This window comes from Schistocerca gregaria, chromosome 1 (genome assembly GCF_023897955.1).
Source record: "Schistocerca gregaria isolate iqSchGreg1 chromosome 1, iqSchGreg1.2, whole genome shotgun sequence".
NCBI lineage: Eukaryota > Metazoa > Arthropoda > Insecta > Orthoptera > Acrididae > Schistocerca > Schistocerca gregaria.
The window spans coordinates 893,552,359-893,566,108 of record NC_064920.1 but is presented as its reverse complement, the minus strand read 5'-3'; the positions used below and the strand labels follow the sequence as shown (position 1 = coordinate 893,566,108).

Sequence of the window (13,750 nt, the reverse complement as noted above, 5' to 3'; positions counted from 1 at the left end):
ATATTAATAGTGTAAGGTTCTCTGCTTCTATGGTCAGTTTGCTCATGTTTATTTCAGATACTGCTGTTCAAAAGCATTAACTTTTCCCCTTTCGGAGAACAATTCATTGATTTTATTTTACGCTGTCATAAAATGCTAACAATAGGCATTAGCTGTATTCTTTAGAAAATATCTACCACATAAATATCTAGACTGTAATATACTCTTAGAACTACTAACCAAGGTCATTACAAATTTTGAAATAATAATGCACCGTACTTAGAAAGATGAAGCTGTGCATTGCAAATGCAGAGTTAATATTTAGAATAAAATTAGTTTTATCATGTCCATTTTAAAGATATGTTCAGCTGCTTGAACAGTTTCAGAAATAGGCCTATCAATGTTCAGAGAGTTGTGAGAAGCACACAGCAATCCTTAAAATGATTTTCCAAGACAGTTCTATCTGATGAACAAGGAAGCTACGGAAAGTGCTACATTACTGATTAAGAAACAAGTCCTAATGACAAATGTAATCAGATTTACAATTTTTTGCTTTTTCTGTGTATTCTGTTTTGAGAAAATAATGGGCTCACCTTTTCTACCAAATATTAGTTTGTGTCACTTATGTAACATGTTATGTTGAAGAACCATATAGTCTTTCATAAACACTACGTAATTTGTAGCGAAAAATGTACTTTCGGACTGAATTTAGTTCTGTAGGAGGAAGTGACAAACGTTATATACAGTATATCTGTAAAATTTAATGAATATGTCTGCTGCACAAGGACCCCAGAGTCTTGCTTCTTTCCCAGTTTCACTTGCATTCATCTGAACAACCACAGTATCACAAGAAAATGTAGTCTCAAAGCTTCGATACAGTACCAGAGTAAAGGCTAAAACAACTCTGGAAAGTGTTGCTAAGTTTTCACCTTATAAAGATGAGCTCATAAACCAGTAACAAAATGAGTAAATGTTATTTAAAGAGACTGTCTGCTGTCAGACTTTCCACAAGATAGTTTTTTAACACTAAGATACCAAATGCATGAAAAGGGAATAGGCCTAAATTAAAAACTTATACATAAGTAAATCTATTGCATTTTAATTCCCCTTGTGAAATCTTCAATATGCAAGCTCTTCAGAGATTCTAATAAAGGTTTATTTTCAGATAAAAACTGCTGATGTAATGGGAACTGATAACTGTCTAGGAAGTAAAAACGTTTGACTCAATTTCACAAGTCATACTCGATGTTTTCGGTAAGCCTGCAGCTGTTATTTATTATTTAAATAATGGTACACTGCGCCAGTTACATATTTTTTCATGTTTTCTTGACACTAGGGTGCTCTGCTCAGTGGATTTGGAGTAAAGCTCTGTACAGGATAAGTAAATGTGCCAATGGCTGCCATTTTGGGCCCACTGCGCAGCTGGTGATATATTGACTTCTGCAGCATATTTAGCCATGTACATATTAAAGAAGTGCACTCACCCATCTAATGCACTACTGAAACTTCAAACGGAACATGTCAGATATTAGCTACAAAAATATCTCAACAAATTTAAGCTAAATGAATTGTAAAGTACTTGTTATGGTGAGCATGAAACACAGTTCTTTCTTTGCTATTCTTTATTAATAGCAAAAGCAGATTTCTTAGTTCTTGTTGAGGTATTGAGTTTGAACACATGTTTTCGTAATTAGTGTTAAACTGGTCCTATCCAATAGTCAACAGAACAGAAGTGAACCAATATTAGTTTGCAAGTACATGGAAAAACCCAATGCTAATTTAAAGCTTTATATCGACTTACTTCTTGTTCCTGCTACTCGGTACTACAAAAATCCGCCCAATGCCTCTTTTGTTATACGAAATAAAGCACTGGATTCAAATATATATGTGTGGTAACTTAGTAAATAGGATTGATAAACGTGCCTATATGATTACGCACGATTTATATTTGAGCCACATCTATTCCATAAAGTTTTGCCTGCAAATTGTTCTATTACATTAGGAGAATGATTACAAAAGTACGTGAGAATACCATATTTTTAAAATGTGTTCAAATAAAACTAGGCTGACAATCAAAAGTAGGCTGTAGGAAACAGTAATAACTGTATTCATATCAATACAAAGTAGATTAGCGGCCAAGTTGCAACAGTAATAATAGTCTTCTTATAACGGATATGGTTATTGAATGGAAAATCGTAGGTTCAATATATGCATAATGCAACAATTTTTTTTTCTTTTTGTATATCATCCTGTGTGAACAAAGTACAATTTATTATTGTCAGCATCCTAAATATAAGTTTAGACCATACTGTACAGTCAATCAGATCAAATTTTTTACCACCACCACCACCATTTAAGACTGATTATGCCTTTCAGCGTTCAGTCTGGAACATAGCCCCCTTATAAAATTCCTCCATGATCCCCTGTTCAGTGCTAACATTGGTGCCTCTTCTGATGTTAAACGTATTACTTCAAAATCATTCTTAACCGAATCCAGGTACCTTCTCCTTGGTCTGCTTGCCCTCTACTGCTGAACCCACAAGTCTCTTGGGTTACCTTGCTTCTTCCAAGCGTGTAACATGACCCCACCATCTAAGCCTGCTCGCCCTGACTGCTACATCTATAGAGTTCATTCCCAGTTTTTCTTTGATTTCCTCATTGTGGACACCCTCCTGCCATTGTTCCCATCTACTAGTACCTGCAATCATCCCAGCTACTTTCATATCCGTAACCTCAACCTTGTTGATATGGTAACCTGAATCCACCCAGCTATCGCTCCCATACAACAAAGTTGGTCGAAAGATTGAACGGTGCATGGATAACTTAGTGTTGGTACTGACTTCCTCCCTACAGAAGAGAGTAGATCGTAGCTGAGTGCTCACTGCATTAGCTTTGCTACACCTCACTTCCAGTTCTTTCACTATGTTGCCATCCTGTGAGAATATGCATCCTACGTACTTGAAACTGTCCACCTGTTCTAACTTTGTTTCTCCTATTTGGCACTCAATCCGTTTATATTTCTTTCCCACTGACATTACTTTCCTTCTGGAGCTGCTAATCTTCATACCATAGTCCTTACATTTCCGATCTAGCTCTGAAATATTACTCTGCAAACTTTCAATCGAATCTGCCATCACAACTAGGTCATCCGCATATGCAAGACTGCTTATTTTGTGTTCGCATATCTTGATCTCACCCAGCCAGTCTATTGTTTTCAACATATGATCCATAAATAATATGAACAACAGTGGAAACAGGTTGCAGCCTTGTCTTAACCCTGAAACTACTCTGAACCATGAACTCAATTTACCGTCAACTCTTACTGCTGCCTGACTATCTGTGTAAAGACCTTTAATTGCTTGCAAAAGTTTGCCTCCTATTCCATAATCACGTAGAACAGATAATAACTTCCTCCTAGGAACCCGGTCATATGCCTTTTCTAGATCTATAAAACATAGATACAATTCCCTATTCCACTCGTAACACTTTTCCATTATTTGCCGTAAGCTAAAGATCTGGTCCTGACAACCTCTAAGAGGCCTAAACCCACACTGATTTTCGTCCAATTGGTCTTCAACTAATACTCGCACTTTCCTTTCAACAATACCTGAGAAGATTTTACCCACAACACTGATTAAAGATACCTCTGTAGTTGTTACAATCTTTTCTGTTTCCATGTTTAAAGATTGGTGTGATTACTACTTTTGTCCAGTCTGATGGAACCTGTCCTGACTCCCAGGCCATTTCAGTTATCCTGTGTAGCCATTTAAGACCTGACATTCCACTGTATTTGATGAGTTCCGGCTTAATTTCATCCACCCCAGCTGCTTTATTGCACTGCAATCTATTGACCATTTTCTCCACTTCCTCAAATGTGATCCTATTTCCATCATCATTCCTATCCCATTGTACATTGAAATCAGAAACATTACTGATCGTATTTTCACCTACATTGAGCAACTCTTCAAAATATTCCCTCCATCTGCCCAAGGCATCCACAGGATTCACCAGCAGTTTTCCTGACCTGTCCAAAATACTTGTCATTTCCTTCTTACCTCCCTTTTGAAGACTGCTAATTACACTCCAGAATGGTTTTCCAGCAGCTTGATCCATAGTCTCCAACCTGTTTCCAAAGTCTTCAAGATTTCTTCTTGGATGCTGCAATTATCTGTTTGGCTTTGTTTCTTTCTTCAAGATAACTTTCTCTGTCTACCTGAGTTCTAGTATGTAGCCATTTTTGATACGCCTTCTTTTTCCTTTTACAGGCCGCCTTGACTGTGTCATTCCACCAAGCTGTTTGCTTCATCCTACTTTTACACACTACTGTTCCAAGACATTCTTTAGCCACTTCTAGTACTGTGTCCCTGTACCTTGTCCATTCCTTTTCCAATGACTGTAATTGACTACATTCAACTAACTGGTACCTTTCTGAGATCGCTGTTATGTACTTGTGCCTCATTTCCTTATCCTGAAGTTTCTCCACTCTTATCCTCCTACATATGGACCTGACCTCCTGCACTTTCGGCCTCACAATCCCAATTTCACTGCAGATTAAATAATGATCCGTGTCATCAAAGAATCCCCTGAATACGTGTGTGTCCCTCACGGCCTTCCTGAATTCCTGATCTGTTGTTATATAGTCAATGACAGATCTGGTTCCCCTGCTTTCCCAAGTATACCGGTGAATGTTCTTATGTTTAAAAAAGGAGTTTGTGATTACTAAGCCCATACGGGCACAGAAATCCAAGAGTTGCTTCCCGTTCCTGTTGGCCTCAATATCCTCTCCAAATTTACCCATAACCTTTTCATACCCTTCTGCTCGATTTCCAATCCTGGCATTAAAATCACCCATGAGCAGAACACTGTCCTTATCCTTTACTACATCACTGAGTGCCTCATAAAAACTGTGTGTCTTATCTTGATCTGTCCCTTCACAATGCAAATATACTGACACAATTCTAATTTTCTTGCTAGACACTGTCAGATCTATCCACATCAGTCGTTTGTTTACATACCTTATTGCAACTACACTGGATTCCATTTCTTTTCTGATGTAAAGCCCTACACCCCATTGTGCTATTCCTGCTTTGACTCCTGACAAGTAGACCTTGTATTTTCCCCACTTCCTCTTCTTTCTCACCCCTTACCCGAATGTCACTAACAGCTAAAACGTCCAGCCCCATCTTACTTGCAGCCTCTGCCAGCTCTACCTTCTTCCCAGAGTAGCACCCATTGATATTAATAGCTCCCCATCTCATTACCATTTGCTTGCAAAGTTGTATCTTAGGAGTCCCTGGTTTATCAGTTAGAGGTGGAACCCCGTCACCTCCAAAGGTCCAAGGCATTTTGCTCTGATTGTTGCCAGCATCATATTTAAAGTACCAGGGAAGCAGGTTGCTAGCCTTAGTTGCCCCGAGTCCCATTGAGTTTTACCCCTAACGGTTGAGGGACTAACCAGTGGATTTGGTAGTCTTTGCCGTATGAGCACAAAGGTGACCACGACTCAGAATATGTCTGAGATGCCCAGCCTTATTCCAAAGTAACTGGTATCCCGACTGTCGGGACCACTCACTTGGCCACTCATACGTTGCCCGTGGTTCATGAACGAAGACATGACTACAGGAACCCACACCATGAACCACCAGTCACGGTAAATTACTATGCTACCACTCACTATTTTCCATTTTATGTGCTAATAGTGGCAATTTTATCTCTAAGATTTCAATTTTGTAATTAAATTACCACTAAACCATCCTATTAGCCCTTCTGACTTTTTTTGCTGTTGGAATGGATTAGAAACTAAGTAAGAGAAAGGAGACAAAGACAAATGGGCAGAAATGAATTAAATTAACTGAATGGGCTACCAGTCGCCTCTGCTGATTTTCATCAGTATGAGCCACATTCTCCTTCTTGCTGCATCTCTTCTTTTTGGAAGGAATTCTGTACAGTTTTCCTCATTTTCACCGCGAATTGTACAGCCAAAAGCACAGCAGTGAGGCATTATTCCACTTAAAACTTTGAAAATACATAGCACTTCCTATGCTTCACACGTATCATAACTCTTAGGCCCACAATGGCTGCTAACTTCATGCGACTTGGTTTCATCCGATCCTGAACTGCGGACAACAGCAAATGCAGGGGAATAGGATGGCCATACTTTCCTTCATACAGAGCTTTAGATATGGAGCCCTAAATGTTTAAAAGTTGGAACAATTCGTGTAGTATCTCCTGCCGCTACCAAGTGGCTGATGGGAGTAACTAGCACCCCGTTTATTAAAAATTACATGGTGCTCCCAAAACAGGATTTCATAAAACGATTTCCAATACAGATTCTGGGTGGTAAAGGTTCACTCAAATATAGACATCATGACCAATCACAACCATGCGCAATTTCGTGATTTTTGTGATCAGATTCGTTTGAGCAGTTGCCCGGGAGCGCCAGACAACAGGCAGTGCCGTGCATGTGCAACTACAATGACGTAGGCAGTCCGTGCTTGGAATTTGATATGCTCATATGCTTTACGTTGCATTTCTGTTTGAAATTTCGTGTGTGTTGAATCATCAGGTGGACATGTGCAGCCCTGCGGCATGCTGTTGACAGGACATAAAAGAGTTGCACCTGGAGCAATATTTTTACCATATTCTACCCAGTTAAGGAATGCAACAAATAAGGTAGCAGTTCTTGGCGTAACACTCATTTCAAAACTAGACTTTACAGCTCAAAGTACCTTAACATTGTGCTATGTGATGACTTTAACAAAGATTTTTTTTTATTCGTATCTGCAATATTGTTACATAGCACTTCCAATCTGGTTAACATCCACACAGCATTGCAAAAAGCTAATACATGGGAAGTAAACAGTTCCTTGTGTAGCTTACACCAGAATAAAGTACAATAAATTATTTTATGATTATTTCAAAATGTGTAAAAAAAAATTGACAAGGTTGTCTGAGGCAAAGAAAATGTAAAAATGACAGTTTACATAAGGGTAAATATAAAGCCACGTGAGGAGTTAAAATGATAAAACACGGTATGTTGCCAGTCTACAATTTAGCATATAAGGGCATTCCATAAATTTAAGATGTAAACCACAGAAATTAAGAAATAACATGAAGCCTAGAGAAAGTACTAGACAAGTGTCTTGTAATCAAAAAATATTGTGTTTCATGGAAAGAAAATTTGTAAATTTCTGCTAAAACTGTCAATATATTTCAAACAAAATATTTAATTCAAAACTACCAACCAAATTTGCCTGCTTAGCTTCAAGTGAATATTTACTATGTTAGTACTTATATAGCAATAAGAGATCTTACAGAGTCATAAAAGAAGCAGGACAGAAACTATACCAAGGGCATTGAAATTTAGTACACCACACTAAAATGTTTAATTCGGCTTAAAGTACACGTTTGTATGTACGGGTTCACACTGAAGTATCCGATATCCAGCTTTTCTATGTGGTTTTCGGGATACCAGTTTTCTTGGGGCACAAGTACTGTGTTGTGTTATGTTTGGATCTTTATTGTGGTATAATGCCAGCCATAATTTTTCCCGAGGGCAAGCAGCTTTACTGTATGGTTAAATGATGATGGCGTCCTCTTGGGTAAAATATTCCAGAGGTAAAATAGGCCCCCATTTGGATCTCCGGGCGGGGACTACTCAAGAGGATGTCGTTATCAGGAGAAAGAAAACTGGCTTTCTACGGATCGGAGCATGGAATGTCAGATCCCTTAATCGGGCAGGTAGTTTAGAAACATTAAAAAGGGAAATGGATACGTTGAAGTTAGATATAGTGGGAATTAGCGAAGTTCGGTGGCTGGAGGAACAAGACTTATATGCTAAATCAAATAGGAGTAATGCAGAAGCTGGTTTAATAATGAATAATAAAACAGGAGTGCGAGTAAGCTACTACAAACAGCACAGTGAATGCATTATTGTGGCCAAGATAGACACGAAGCCCACGCCTACTACAGTAGTACAAGTTTATATGCCAACTAGCTCTGCCGATGATGAAGAAATTGAAGAAATGTATGATGAAATAAAAGAAATTATACAGATAGTGAAGGGAGATGAATTTAATTGTCATGGGTGACTGGAATTCGGTAGTAGGAAAAGGGAGAGAAGGAAACGTAGTAGGTGATTGGGGGTAAGAAATGAAAGAGGAACCCGCCTGGTAGAATTTTGCACAGAGCACAACTTAACTAACACTTGGCTGTATACATGGAAGAAGCCTAGAGATACTGACAGGTTTCAGATAGATTATATAATGGTAAGACAGAGATTTAGGAACCAGGTTTCAAACTGTAAGACATTTCCAGGGGCACATGTGGACTCTGACCACAATCTATTAGTTATGAACTGTAGATTAAAACTGAAGAAACTGCAAAAAGGTGGGAATTTAAGAAGATGTGACCTGGATAAACCGACTAAACCAGAGGTTGTACAGAGTTTCAGGGAGAGCATAAGGGAACAACAGACAGGGATTGGGGAAAGAAACAGTAGAAGAAGAATGGGTAGCTATGAGGGATGAAGTAGTGAAGGCAGCAGAGGATCAAGTAGGTAAAAAGACGAGGGCTAGTAGAAATCCTTGGGTAACAGAAGAAATACTGAATTTAATTGATGAAAGGAGAAAATATAAAAAGGCAAGCAAAAAGGAATACAAACGTCTCAAAAATGGGATCGACAGGAAGTGCAAAATGGCTAAGCACGCATGGGTAGAGGACAAATGTAAGGATGTAGAGGCTGATCACAATGGGGGTAAGATAGATACTGCCTACTGGAAAATTAAAGAGACCTTTGGAGAAAAGAGAACCACTTGTATAAATATCAAGAGCTCAGATGGAAACCCAGTTCTAACCAAAGAAGGGAAAGCAGAAAGGTGGAAGGAGTATATAGAGGGTCTATACAAGGGCGATGTACTTGAGGACAATATTATGGAAATTGAAGAGAATGAAGATCAAATGGGATATATGGTTCTGCGTGAAGAGTTTGACAGAGCACTGAAAGACATGAGTCAAAACAAGGCCCCGGGAGTAGACAACATTCCCTAAGAATCTAAGGGAATGTTGTCTACTCTCGGGGCCTTGTTTCGACTCATGTCTTCCAGTGCTCTGTAAAACGCTCCACGCCGAATCATATCTCCCATTTCATCTTCATCTACACCCTCTTCCATTTCCAGAATATTGTCCTCAAGTACATCGCCCTTGCTTAGAACTACTGACAGCCTTGGGAGAGCCAGTCCTGACAAAACTATACCATCTGGTGAGCAAGATGTATGAGAAAGGTGAAATACCCTCAGACTTCAAGAAGAATTTAATAATTCCAATCCTAAAGAAAGCAGGTGTTGACAGATGGGAAAATTACCGAACTATCAGTTTAATAAGTCACTGCTGCAAAATACTAACTCGAATTCTTTACACACGAATGGAAAAACTAGTAGAAGCGGACCTTGGGGAAGATCAGTTTGGATTCCATAAAAATATTGGAACACGTGATGCAATACTGACCCTACAACTTATCTTAGAAGCTAGATTAAGGAAAGGCAAACCTACATTTCTAGCATTTGTAGTTTTAGAGAAAAGTTTTGACAATGTTGACTGGAATACTCTCTTTCACATTTTGAAGGTGGCAGTGGTAAAATACAGGGAGCGAAAGGCTATTTACAGTTTCTACAGAAACAAGATGGCAGTTATAAGAGTCGAGGGACATGAAAGGGAAGCAGCAGTTGGGAAGGGAGTGAGACTGGGTTGTAGCCTCTCCCCGATGTTATTCAATCTGTTTATTGAGCAAGCAGTGAAGGAAACAAAAGAAAAATTCGGAGTAGGAATTAAAATCCATGGAGAAGAAATAAAAACTTTGAGGTTCGCCAATGACATTGTAATTCTGTCAGAGACAGCAAAGGACTTGGAAGAGCAGTTGAACGGAATGGATAGCGTCTTGAAGGGAGGATATAAGATGAACATCAACAAAATAAAAACGAGGATAACGGAATGTAGTCGAATTAAGCCTCGTGATGCTGAGGGAATTAGATTAGGAAATGAGACACTTAAAGTAGTAAAGGAGTTTTGCTATTTAGGAAGTAAAATAACTGATGATGGTCGAAGTAGAGAGGATATAAAATGTAGACTCGCAATGGCAAGGAAAGCGTTTCTGAAGAAGAGAAATTTGTTAACATCGAATATAGATTTATGTATCAGGAAGTCATTTCTGAAAGTATTTGTATGGAGAGTAGCCATGTATGGAAGTCAAACATGGACGATAAATAGTTTAGACAAGAAGAGAATAGAAGCTTTCGAAATGTGGTGCTACAGTAGAACGCTGAAGATTAGATGGGTACATCATGTAACTAATGAGGAGGTATTGAATAGGATTGGGGAGAAGAGAAGTTTGTGGCACAACTTGACTAGAAGAAGGGATTGGTTGGTAGGACATGTTCTGAGGCATCAAGGGGACACCAATTTAGTATTGGAGGGCAGCGTGGAGGGTAAATGTCATAGAGGGAGACCAAGAGATGAATACACCAAGCAGATTCAGAAGGATGTAGGTTGCAGTAGGTACTGGGAGATGAAGAAGCTTGCACAGGATAGAGTAGCATGGAGAGCTGCATCAAACCAGTCTCAGGACAGAATACCACAACAATAACAACAATGCCATTCATGTCAGAAAATTAAAAAAGTGCACTTGAAACTGAACGAAATTGAAACTAACCAATAGTGTAGAATGAAACACTTTGTTTTAAATGAATTGACTGCCTCGTCGGAAAAATTAACAGAAGTAAACTTCTCCAGCAAACCGTCAAAAATAACTTCATTAAGACGATTAATTGCTGACTGCTAATAACGTGGAAATAATACACAGTCAGAAAATTGAAATCCCTAACTTATTTTAGTCTTCCATGATTATGACAATGTATGTTAGTAAACTTGATGACTCCCAGTCACAGAAATCTGTTTTGTTTATATTTGACATGGGAGCTGAGAACGAAGAGTGAACAACAATATCACGAAACATATGCAGGGATTACATGGAGAATGACCCCCCCCCCCCCCCCTTCCCACCACCACAACTCAAGATTGCTCTGCGCATGTGCAAATCTGGCAGCTAGGGCGCACCAGAAAAAATTTTCCAGGTAGCATCTGACTACTTGCTGCTTTTATGGCAAACAGCCACACTTCAAGTAACCAGAAGCGGGAGAAGTAACTGCTCGTACGCGAATTCAGCTCTGCGCTTGCGCATGAGCCTGCCGGCAACTGCTCAAACGAAACGAAATTATCATCGTCATACTTCTGTCGAATAGTATTTCAAGTGTTTCGTCGTTTGGCCACTTGTACTGACAGTTGAAACCTCTCACTTTGCTTTGCTCATATGTTTCTGATTTAAACACAGCGCCAAATACATATTTGTCTTACAGGGTGACCCAATGAGCCCTTTGCTGTAAATTCTTGCCACTGAAGAAGTATTGTGGGTTGGACAAAATGAAGAAGATATATACAAACTGTATATGCATACGGTGATGACACAGAGCTGCAGAAAATCATTGAGAAAATAGATAAATGGTGTAGTGGTCAACACAGTACACATAGAAATAACAAAAACCGAAATTGTTATTTTCGGAAAAGGAGGCAAAACACCCAAGAATGCGGAAATCAACATCAGAGGCAAAAATAATAATAATCTCATCAGACTTTAAATGCCTAGGGGTGACATTGCAACCAACAGCCAAATGCTTCACAAAACATACAACAGAACATGCAGCCCAAGAAATAATAGCAGTACAGGACATCAAAAATATCCTACTCAGTCTAGAAACGGTCATGAAATTATTCAATGCAAAAATATTGCCAATCCTGTCATACGGGATGAAGGTTATATGGGACCACCTGACAGAAAAAAATCTAGGAACACTAGAAAAGGTAAAAATTGACTTACCTAAAAAAAAAAAAGGGGAGCACTAGTCACTGGTCTCTCAAAGACAACAAGATCTAGACTAGTGTATCTGTTAGCGAGAAAGACATTCCTAATTGAAGGCATCAAACTTCGATACATGATGCCACACAGCAAGGCTTCCAGAAATCCACTGAAGATCATGGAGGAGGAACGAGAAAAAGTATGGCTGGAGTTCTGTGGCATCGAAGCAATGACGAACTGCTCATGGACAGCACCAAATTTCAAACTGTGATATGTCGTAACTAGATTATCTATTCACAGCTTTCATCATCTAATTTGCAAAAACAATAATTATCACAGCCCAACCACAATGTGTGTGTGTGAATTGTGTAACGAAGCTTGTGAATGATATCACATAGAACTGTGCAGTAAAAGAGTGAAATCAGTAAATGAATATGCAAAAATGTAAAAGTAAAATGTTAAGTAACTATGTGGCTATTTGGCAACAAGTTTACTAAATAAAATAAAAAATACGTATTTTTTATGCTGGGCAAAACATACTTCGAGAATTTATTCTCGTTGTCAGATGTAGTATTTACGTATAAATTTTTTGTGGTGTTACAAACAATCTAAGTGATAGTTTGCGTGTGTGTCAGGTTTATCTATATAACTGAGGACTTAAAGTACCTGATAACCTCAAAAAGACGAATACAGTGGCAAGAGAGACAAAACAACACAGGTGCAAATGCCCCACAAAATACTTAGTAAAAATTTGAACTTGACAACGAGAAAAAATTCTCGAAACACTTCATGATAAGCATGAAAACATACGTAACTGATGCAGTGTTTTAGTATTTAAATAATAAATGACAGCTGCAGGCTTGCCAAAAATGTCGATTATGATGTGTGAAATTGAGTCAAACGTTTCTACTTCCCAGACAGTTCCCATCACATCAGCAGTTTTTATTTGAAAATAAACCTTTATTAGATAATAAAGAAGCCTCTAACAAGTATTTTGATGCCTGTTATGTACCTATACATAAAGTGTGAAAATGAAAGGGGTATCCTATATGTAACTTTTGCAGGTTAAAACATTTCACACCATTTTTTGGAAGTCACTTGAAAAGTGTAAAAGAATGGTTTCACTGTGTTAAGGATGGAGCCCTTTGTTTTTATTCTGATTTAATAAATATGAGTTACATGGCCACAGCTGTAACAGTATTTACAAACTGCTGTCAGAATGCTGATATCAGTTGACCATGCACAACACAAAAGAATCGGAACAACAACAATAGTTATAACATCACATATGCATATTTGACAGAGAGAAAGTGTTGTTGGGCTAACAAAATCCTGTTAGGACTAGAGCAACATTCTGTTGTAGACCAACTAGTGCCATGTCATGCTAGCGAAATTGATTACTGTAAAGATATTTGTGTAACAGCAGCATGCCATGCCATATTTGTTCCATAAGGTCAGATGAGAAACTGAATGTATGTTGTACACTTCTGATTTCCACTTTCTTTTGTAACTCCCTTATCTACAGCCATACCAAATTGAATGATTATGCAATTTGTAAAATATTGTCTAAGGATGGGTCTAGTAATTTCAATGCTTTTAGTCATACTTATCTGCCTGGTGCAAGTCATAACACGGCATCACAGATTAATGCATCTGCATAACATTATTTACAATTATAGTCTGCAAATCACACATGTAACTGAAGACACCCTCACACAGGAAGTGAAAATTAATATGGATGAGGAGCAGGATGAAGGTTTGTGGATACACAATAAGGAATTTCATGTGGCACAGCATTGTTGGATTTTGGTAACATGTCACAAAATATGAACCAATATAATGTAAGATCACTTACTGTGCCACACG

The 13,750-nt window shown here is 38.5% G+C and overlaps 1 protein-coding gene across 2 annotated transcripts in view; it reads left to right on the top strand.

Annotated features, from left to right (window-relative positions):
• Nucleotides 1-13,750, top strand: part of LOC126273842 (TRPL translocation defect protein 14) — a 249,328-nt gene that overhangs the window by 183,726 nt on the left and 51,852 nt on the right. Inside the window, exons 12-13 of one of the 2 annotated variants that reach the window (XR_007549693.1) lie at nt 1,145-1,233; nt 1,316-1,861. The exons of the other annotated variant lie outside the window; for it this stretch is intronic. The gene's annotated coding sequence lies outside the window, so the exon portion shown is untranslated. Of the gene's footprint in view, nt 1-1,144; nt 1,234-1,315; nt 1,862-13,750 lie in introns of those variants that run through there. 2 annotated transcript variants of the gene reach the window in all.